The following is a 10932-nucleotide window of genomic DNA, read 5'->3' as shown; positions in this document are numbered from 1 at the left end:
TCAAATTATGCCCTTTGGGTCAAATTTAATCCTGACCCGCATGTCACAAAATTGAACATTATATACGCTTATATCTTTCTTATTTTGTGAAAACTTTAAAAATATTCTTGTCCTTAACTCTAGGACCTAGGGCTACCACATTTTGTATGTAGTGAGATATAGTAGTCCTCTACAAAGTTTTCTCAAATTATGCCCCTGGGGTTAAATTTGACCCAGCCCAGAAGGTCACAAAAGTGTACATGTGCTTAAATAGGGCCTATATTTAAGTATTTGCACATGCAGAGTGTTTTGTTTCAGCCTTTTTTTCAGCAGTGGAGTGATACAGGGCCATCATGGCCCTCTTGTTTAAATACTCAAAAAATGAAACCGTGTTCATGCTTGCATGAACACAGTTTATAAATGCTGTCAGAATTATAAAATATGCAATTACTATAAATACAAATGCCAGGGAAAAGTGCTTTTTGTACTAAAAAATTCGAATAAATATTACAATAATACATTTTTAATACTTTAGTATGTAATTAACAGTTTTTGTCTGAGAAAATCACTTAATTTTATATATTTATTCAAATTCACATAAATCATATTTCAAAAACACATCATTACTTCAAATCCTTTCACACAATACTGAAAAAAAAGCACAGTTTCTGATTGTTATTGATTCTTTATTAATTAATACATGTACCATTTTTTAATCTTGATGCATCCTCAATTGTATAATGCACATCTTAATCTGTTTTAACAATTATAATATAAAGATTAAGGCTGACTCAGTAAAATAATAATCCATGATTTCTGCAGTACTTGCAGACACAATAGAAATACTGCTGTGATATTATCTATCTATCTAATGAGATATTAATTTGGCTTCAATAGAAAAAAATCAAAGCATACACATGTATAAAATGTGTATGTATATATTAGTTAAACTTAAATTGATTGACCATCGATAAAAGATATTATAATATATGTATGTATATATATATCTTTGTAAAACTAAACATTAAATATGTATGTTTCTATTACATCATAAAGGACTTTTATTTTCAGACAAAGTACAGTGAAGCTTAAAACAGTATCCAATTGTAACAGTCAATTTTGGGAAAATCAACCTTATAATTATTTTCTGTGTTGGCCAATGTCATAATTGGTATAAAATGTATATTGAACTGGAAGTTCTCTTTATTTTAAATGATAACATTTGCTTGGTCAGCCATAATTGTCACAATCAAGTGGTCTTTTTACACTGTAGTTTTCTCACTGACTATGGGTTTGTTCTGAGAATGAGCCACACAAAGTATCGTTGGGGAGATGAGTTGTCAATTTTATGTTTATCAGTCTTTCATAATCCAGTATACCTGTAAAAAGGGAATTTGTAACTAATAATCACACAATATACACAATTAAAATTGTATGCATTTAGATTTATTTAGTACTGCACATTAATCATTTTCCAAAAATATGTAGCAACATTACATTATATAATGCTGCAATACTAAAGTAATTTACTAATTAAAGGTCGCTGATGTGTAATGGATGTGGTGTCCACCTAATGATCTGGAGGTCACTGGTTTGATCCCCAGTGTGGGAGCATTCTTAAGAAATCTCCAAGAGACACCCAAGTACTGGTTCTAGGCCCAGGAAACGAACTCAAGAGCATTTCACATACATGTACGTAGTTAGTACTTTAAATTTAATCGAACTAAAAAAGGGTTAAAACTAACAACTGAAACCCTTATTAATACATTTTATTTTGAATCAAGCAAATGTGGAAATTCATTAAAAATAATGAGTAAAATTTAAAAATTCTACTTTAAAGTAATCATGATAATTTAGATCATTTTCAGAATATTTAATGATGATAATGATACAATTATATATTCCCTAAATGATAAAAATAAAACATGTCATGTTAATTTATGAAAAAAAAACGTTTTAATTTTATCAATATCATGGTAATTACAACTAGATACAGGCAATTAGATCAGAAACGTGCATTAATTATATTAACCCATTCATGCCTAGCGTCCTGAAAAAAGGGACATTGCAAACAGCGTAGACCCAGATGAGACGCCGCATAATGCGGCGTCTCATCTAGGTCTGCGCTGTTTGCTTAGAGAAATTTCTGTAAGAAATATTCTAAATATAGAAATAAATATACCAGACACCCCTACTTTTGGAAATAAATTGATCCAATTTAGAAGGATGGGTGAGTCCACTGAGCATAAATGGGTTAATGAACAACCCAGACATTTGTAGTGATTTATGGTCACTATTTCATTTGATTAACGTTCTATACATGACCTGTCATAAAAGGTATTTTTTAGCCAGTACTACAATCGGCAATGATAGTCTGTATTGCATACATAGTCCAACGTCTATTATCGATTCGCTTCCTCAAACTGAACAAATATTTAATGTTTACATCGCGAAACGTAATGCATCCAGTTTCACTTTCGGTTTGGTTGGTTTTGTAAACACCGTAATTTCATCTTAAAAATTGGAAGATAGGGTGATTAAATAATAATGGAAAAGTAAATCACTTGGATAATAGGTCAAAATGCAACACAAATGAACGTTAATAGTGCTCTTAATATCAAAGTTTCGGTAAAAAGTTTGGCGCTAGTTCAACGCGCATGTATACAGCCTCATAACAATAGACTGACAACCTTTTGGGTAGTAAAGTAGTAATACAAGGCAATATGGCGACCGTTAGCCACGAGGCCTATCTTACGGAGGAATCCGAGATAGCCGATGTATCACGATTGTAAGCCTGTGTCATTGCACTTAATTTATTAGTGGACTGTAACCTTTTTAAAAGACGACGTGGACACTCAAATCGTTAAAACAAATTGTTTATTTGTTACTATTTTATGCTAAGAACAGTAACAGTTGAATTTTGACGCTATATAACAAGCCATTAAATGGCAGAGAAATAAAAAGTAAAGCGTCAAACAGACTTGTTTTCCATTTATATTGACGATATGAAATAACAATTACAAGCCCTATAGAGCTGGGCGCTACAATATTGTCTTCACCTACCTCTTATTGAAGTAGGGGAGTTGTCAATCACTGGTATACGTATGTAAACTAAGTTATGGAAACTAGCTTCCCCCCCCCCCCCCCCCCCGTTCAAACAAAGATGCTGCTTCTACGATCAAAGCGTGGCCGAAAACGTGGCAGATCGTAACATATCACATGAGAAACCTAGTGGCCTCTTCATAAGCGCAGTATGATCGCGGTAGTCTTCAGGATCAGAGAGCTTTACGCTCTGCCGCGCTTATTTTAAACATGCTCAAAACAAGCATAGCGGGATCGTGGCCAACAAGAAACAAGAAGAAAAAGAATAAAAGGCTAAATGAAGACCATAATTTGCCAAATTGCTCGATTTAGACTCCGATCAGCCTTAATCCACCCCGATCCAAACCTTTTTCAGATCGTGGCTTGATCGGGTCGATCGTCGTAAAGTCATAGCTCTGTGAGAATGGGGGGTTAGATATAATAAGATTGCGTAGGAAAACTAGAGAGGTTTACCTGATTTACCCAAAATAATTTAATGAAGCTGTGAATTTTCTAACAACAAAATCAAGAATTGTCTTATGTGTCCGAACGCACGCATCAATTATCAACCTTCATTAAAGAAGTGTAAACGTTTAAAAACAGAATACGTTAATATAAAAAAATGACATGTGCTATTTTGTTAACCAGGTTTTCCTAAGGAAAAAACTGGTTATTAGATTGGTGAATGTCGGCGGGCTGGTGGGCTGGCGGGCTGGCTGGTGGGCGGAACAAGCTTGTCCGGGCCATAGCTTTGTCGTTCATTGTGAGATTTTAAAATCATGTGACACATTGTTCACCATCATTAGACGGTGTGTCGCGCGAAAGAATTACGTCTTTATCTCCAAGGTCAAGGTCACACTTTGAGTTCAAAGGTCAAAAATGTCCATAAATGAGCTTGTCCGGGCCATAACTATGTCATTCATTGTGAGATTTTAAAATCATTTGGCACATTTGTTCACCATCATTGGACTGTGTGTTGCACGAAAGAAGTACGTTCATATCTTCAAGGTAAAGGTCGCCACGACTAAAAATAAATTTATTTTGAAACAAAGGGGGTTATTTATAAACAATCAATTCAGTTTGAGTTGTCTCCCTTTATCAGACTTTTTTCAAAATGAAAACCTGGTTTTGTGACGATTTTGTCCCTTGTTTTTATTATTTATTGCTTGCAAATTACGTTATTGATGTCCAAAATATCATATCAATTTGTTAATGCTTATGTATGCTTTTTCATTTTATATTGTGTGTGTTTACTTAAAGGTAGTTTCAGTCATCAATTTTAAGATGTGTTTTGCAATGAAGCAGTTCTCAAATTATTTTATGTATTGTTAATTTAGCTAAATCTGACATTTAAAAAGTAATGTACCTGTTGTGTCAACAATCAGCAGAAAATCAGCTGTCAGTTATTCAGAAACGAATCAATTAATATTACATGTATGGGTAGTTTTCAAAAGTAATATACATTTTGGAAACATATCTTCAAGATTTAAATGACCGTTAATTATTGGGGTTATATTCAATTAATTTTCTAAAAAATACAATATAGAACAAGCGGCTTTGCTAACTTAAATCATTTGTAAGAAGATTTAAATCTTATAATTAAGTTTATTTTAGAAAATTAATGCAATGCCTTTCATATCCTTACAGCTGGCTCCCTTTTACTGACTGGAAGATCCAAGGAAAACACAGATTATGAATTTGCAAAGTTTAAAGTCATAACTTCTTCAGGCATTCTATAGTTCGTCTTCTTCTGAATTAGAACCCTTTAAAGCTGTTTAAAAAGGCATTACTGTAGAATTCCCCCTTTTAGTGACCAGTTAAGTAAATAACCCCCTTTTGTATGTGAAGCTTTAAAAGGGTGTATTCAATACTATGCAAACCTTATGTTATATGAAACATCAGATTTGTTCAGCCTCAACATCTATACACACATACACGATGACATAAATAATCCATTACTTGTGTATTTAAGCATACAACTTAAATTTGTTAAATATTTCATCCCTACTTCATTTTAGCTTAAGCTTACTGTTTGTTTAATGATATGTATGCAATCAAAGTGTAACATTTACCATTGTCCAGGTATGTATTACCAACCAATTCGTAGACTCAAGTCTAAAAGAAAGAATATTCTTTAAACTGTAATGTTATATCACTACTAAAAAGTTACATCTAGCATTGTATTTAACACCTGTAATTACAACATGCTTTATTTAGAAACGTTTGTAAATCAAAGAAACGCAATTATTAGCATTTACATATTAAAACTCTAACAATGATTTATTTGGTTTAACCCTTTACCACTAGATACATATTTCTACACACTTGTATTCCTTTAGAAATTTAAATTCAATTAAAGACCTCTTTTACTAGATTCAAGATTTTAATGATTCATCTCCAACCCTTACATACTGATGAGCAACAAACAGCATAAATTCTGAACAGACTGTGGGTTACTCGAAGGCTGTTCTGGTTTAATTTTGTTTGCATAGCCATTTTCACTTTGCTTCTGAAAGGGAAAGGATTTAGTCTATTTTTTATTCTTAAGTGTAAGAATTGGTTGGTGAATACCGGCCCATGTTGTTTTAATCAACGTCGCTTTTGTCATTGTTAGGTTTAAAATGCACTCTTAAATGATTCACTGTTCAGAAAGCTTATTCCTGCTGTTGTCTAAGTTTTTTTTCCGATTGGTTGCACAGTTTCATATTAGTATTTGCTTTTATGCTGTGCATTTTTATTGGAAGCAAATATGTAGTTTTTAAACCAGTTAGCAGTAAGTAGAAACTATATTTAATGCATTGACAATTTAGTTTATATACCTGTTTTCATTAGGTAGAAACTATAGTTTATGCATTAACAATCTTTTATTTCTGTTAATTTTTTGAAATTCTTTTATGTTAAAATCTGGCTTCACAGCATTTTTACTGATTGCAACTTTCCCAAATCCAGTTTTTGTTTGTTCAAACTTTGAAAATTGTTTTGTGTTTATACTTTATCATATACACAAATAACAGATACACATAAAATAATTAAGGACAATTTAATTCCCTTGAAATTGTTGCTTGAAGCATAAAAGTGTTGATGTTGATTAGTAAATCTAGTCTTTACAATACTGCTCACAAATTATGGGCTCAATTATTGCCAAATTTAGTGAATAAGGTTAATTTTAAATATAAGCATCGCAGCGGAAAAATGGGGCGTAACATGTGAACACGTAAAGTGCATGTTGAAAAGTATATTGTGAATAACATGGTGGTTGTACTTAAGTACCTGGTTAAAATGTGTGTGTGTGTTTGTGTAATTATTATTATTGTGTATGTCATTTTACCACATGCCATACCCTGTTTCCCATGTAATATAACCGTTACGAATATTTTTATCTTTCACATGTGTATTATAACATTTTAAGCGTGTTCATTGGCTTTGTTCAATTGATCAATCGCATTTCGTTATTTTTCTGAAATGACGTTGCAACATCAAATGGCGTCACGAAACGTAAACAACATTCGAGATTTATCATTATTTTTGCGTTAATAAATTAATTTGCTCATTTAAAAGCATGTGATAAAAAAGATCTGACACTCGTTGTCATTTCATACCATATTTTATTAAACTCGTACAGGAAATTCATTAGTAAGCTCGCCAAAGGCTCACTTATAAAATTCCTGAACTCATTTAATAAAATATGGTATGATATGACAACTCGTGGCAGATTCTATATATATATATTTTTTTGCAACATTAACTGCAGGGCCGGATAAAGCTGTTTTGGGGCCCAAGGCTGCACATGATACGGGGGCCTCCTTCCCTCTGGTCCCCTTCTGTATATTAAAAATCATACATTTGATACTACAACTAGGAAGATGAGAAAAGTTGCATTTGTACACCGTTGACAGTTACATTATATATATATATATATATATATATATAGCCATTTGCCAAAACTAGTTACACAATATATTACAATTGTATTAACTGAATTTAACTTACATGTAACAGTTCCAGCCTATTAGCTTTTTCTACGACACTGGCCATAGTCATCGGTCACCTGTTTGACGTCTAGTTCTCGGAGGACTTAACATTCAATAGACAGTAGCCCCAATGCTGTCAACCTTTCCTGACTCATGGTGTTCCAAAGATAGTTTTTCACAAGTGATAATGTTGAAAATGACCTCCTACCTTGACAGTTATAAACTGGAATTGTTAAGTATATTCGTTCAGCGATGGCAATGTTTTGAAAAGTTGTCTGTATTGACCCCCACCTAACAGCAGCAGTTCACTCTTGTGGGTGATGTTTCTGTCTTGGTCCGCTTCGGATGGCTTTGCACTGAACGAACTGGTCAACAGAAGACGCCTCAATGTCATCTGGATAAAATTTGACCAGATGCGTTGCACATTTCCGTAATCATCCAAGTTGAGCGACTCAAACTCTGTCATGAAACCAAACAATTTGTGAAGACCAGAATATGCGCTCAATCGATTGCGAAATTCAACAGTGAGACAATCAACTATGCTGTAGAATGTGTGAAATAGAAAATGGTCGCGTGCACTTAGCTCCGTATTCGCAGATGGTGTCGTACTCTCGTCACAAACTAGTTTCCACCGTTTCTTACGCTTATTCGCAACCTTATATTCGTTGATTGCAACAAACGCTTCGGCCTTCTATTCAATGTCTTCAAACGTGTCCAGATGGTGGCATGACCATACGGGCAAGTCGTATAATAAACAAAGAAACTAATAGTTCTGAATGAATATACAACACGGAAAGAAAATTGAAAGCATAGTAAATCAAAGCAAACTAAACGGCTACAATTCGATTTACATCGGGAAACTGTTAAAATCACAAAGATTTGTTTTACTGCAATCCCGATAGAGTGGTTAAATGGCGTAATAAAGAAAGATCATACATTGGGAAACTGGCCTGTAGATGGGGGCCCCTTAAAATTCGGGGGCCCAAGGCTGCAGCCTTGTTAGCCTAGTGGTTAATCCGGCCCTGATTAACTGAGTTACCGGGTAACTGAATTTTTTGTACACTTATTTAACATTAATTGTAAGTTTATTCCCTTATCCCTGACTGATCATAAAATGTAAAGAAAGATAACTCTTCCTTTAGCAATTATAATATTGTTGTTGTTGAAGAAGTTTGTATTTTGTAACATCTATAAATATTGTAAAATAATCATGCTCTCTGATCGTTTAGCTCACCAGTCACGAAGTGTCATGGTTAGCTTATGTGACCGTGTGATGTCCGGCGTCCGTTGTGTGTGCGTGTGTGCGTGTGTGCGCCCGTCAACAATTTGTTTGAGTAGACAGTAGAGGTCAAAGTTTTCATCCAATCTTTATGAAATTTAGTCAGTATGTTTATCTTGGTGAAATCTGGGTTGGGATTGTATTTGGATCAACTGGGGTCAAAAACTAGGCCACTAGGTCAAAACCTAGGTCGAATAATAGAAAAACCTTGTGTAGAAAGTAGAGGTCACAGTTTTCATCCAATCTTTATGAATTTTGGTCAGAATGTTTATCTTGATAAAAATCTAAGTTGTGATTGTATTTGGGTCATCTGGGGTCAAAAACTAGGTCACTAGGTCAAAAACTAGGTCAAATAATAGAAAAACATTGTGTAGACAGTAGAGGTCACAATTTTCATCCAATCTTTATGAAATTTGGTCAGAATGTTTATCTTGATAAAACCTGGGTTGGGATTGTTTTTGGGTCATCTGGGGTCAAAAACTAGGTCACTAGTTCAAAAACTAGGTCAAATAATAGAAAAGCCTTGTGTAGACAATAGAGGTCGCAGTTTTCATCCAATCTTTATGAAATTTGGTCAGAATGTTTATCTTGATGAAGTCTGGGTTGGGAGTGTATTTGGGTCATCTGAGGTAAAAAACTAGGTCACTAGGTCAAATAATAGAAAAACCGTAAACAATTTGTTTGTGTAGACAGTAGAGGTCACAGTTTTCATCCAATCTTTATGAAATTTGGTCAGAATGTTTATCTTGATGAAATCTGGGTAGGGATTGTATTTGGGTCATCTGGGGTCAAAACCTAGGTCACTAGGTCAAAACTTAGGTCACTAGATCAAAAACTAGGTCTCTAGGTCAAATAATAGAAAAACCTTGTATAGATAATAGAGGTCACAGTTTTTATCCAATCTTTATGAAATTTGTTCAAAATGTTTATCTTGATGAAATCTGGGTTGGGATTGTATATGGGTCATCTGGGGTCAAAAACTAGGTCACTATTTCAAATAATATAAAAAACTTTGTGTAGACAATAGAGGTCACAGTTTTCATCTAATCTTTATAAAATTTGATCAGAATGTTTATCTTGATAAAATCTGGAAGGGGATTCTATTTGGGTCACCTGGGGTTAAAAACTAGGTCACTAGGTCAAATTATAGAAAAACCTTGTGTAGACAATAGAGATCACAGTTTTCATCTAATCTTTATGAAAATTTGGTCAGAATGTTTGATGAAATCTGGGTTGGGATTGTATTTGGTTAGTCAGGTGAGCGATTCATGGCCCTCTTGTTTATATTTAGCCTTTACATATGAAAACAGTTGGTTAGTTGCACGTGTTTTTCTAGTTTTATTTGGCATAAAATACCAGATTTCAATCATGTGAAGTGTCGAACAGAGCTGTTGATACTTGTAAATTTGTAAGCAACAAGTGTGAAATGTTTGATAGCGTATTTGTGTTGTTGCTGTTTTGGGTCAGACATATGTGTGTATGTAAGTGTATTAATTAGAGTATGAGTAAACATGGACACAATAAATATTGAGGTAATTATTATGCAACAACAATATGTTCCCAAAATATAAAACATAAATATTAAAATAATCACACTCCATAAAATAGCCATGAGAGAAATTCTTATTTAAATAAAGACACAATTTTTAATATTGTTTTGAATAAAACATGTAGAGAATTTGTTTTTGTTTGAATATGACAAAAATATACATGTAGTTGAAAAAGTCTTTTTAAAGCAAAGAATGCGATTGTCAGAGAAATTACTGTTAGTATTATGTGTATAATTCTACCTAAACAATCGCCAGTCAGGCATGTGGTAGGAAGAATCCGTTCAATTTAATACTTTGCTAATTATACAGTTAATAATTTAAATACAGATATATGTTTTATTGGGATTACAAATAAGTACATGCAAAAATCGCATTTAAATATGTATACAGTTTGGTAGCAATTATTTTCTTTATTATATTATTCAGAAATTTAGTAGAATAAAGGTAAAGGTGATCATATATATTACTGATTTTGTAATGTTTCACCAGAAACACATAGTTATTACAATTTGTGTAAATATTGTATTTTTATGTTCTATGTTTAATAATTCGTTTTTAAATGTTTACATTATTCATTAAAACGATGTGTGGCAAGTGAAGTGCATATTTATTTATGTGTACCTACACTGATGCACACAGTTTGAACGATGCAACGTCAGCGTGTCGGTCAATGTTGCCATGAAATGCATGTTGTAAAATACAATGCAAAACCCATAGATAAAACATATGATGGTAAACTCAAATGTTGTTGACAAACACTGTCTTTGAGACTAGTTATTGTATCATTTAAAACGTTTACGGCACCAAAGACCAACACTAGAATGCAGATAATGTTTCAATGTTTGCATATATTTTATTGAAACCTTGATTCTGTTTGTTGGTTTTAATAGTCAGTTAAATTTCCTTTACTAGCGGTATCTGATACATCTGCAAAATAGAACATCTTTTCATATGTATAAACGGTAGATCTATACATAGCCTTGAAACAGACAACTTTCTGTTAGATATTCGTTTTTGGTTATGTATACAGGTTTAAAATGACTCCATTATTATTTTCACAAATGTGTGCAGA

Source organism: Dreissena polymorpha, chromosome 1, assembly GCF_020536995.1.
Source record: "Dreissena polymorpha isolate Duluth1 chromosome 1, UMN_Dpol_1.0, whole genome shotgun sequence".
NCBI lineage: Eukaryota > Metazoa > Mollusca > Bivalvia > Myida > Dreissenidae > Dreissena > Dreissena polymorpha.
Note: the sequence above shows the minus strand (reverse complement) of the source record.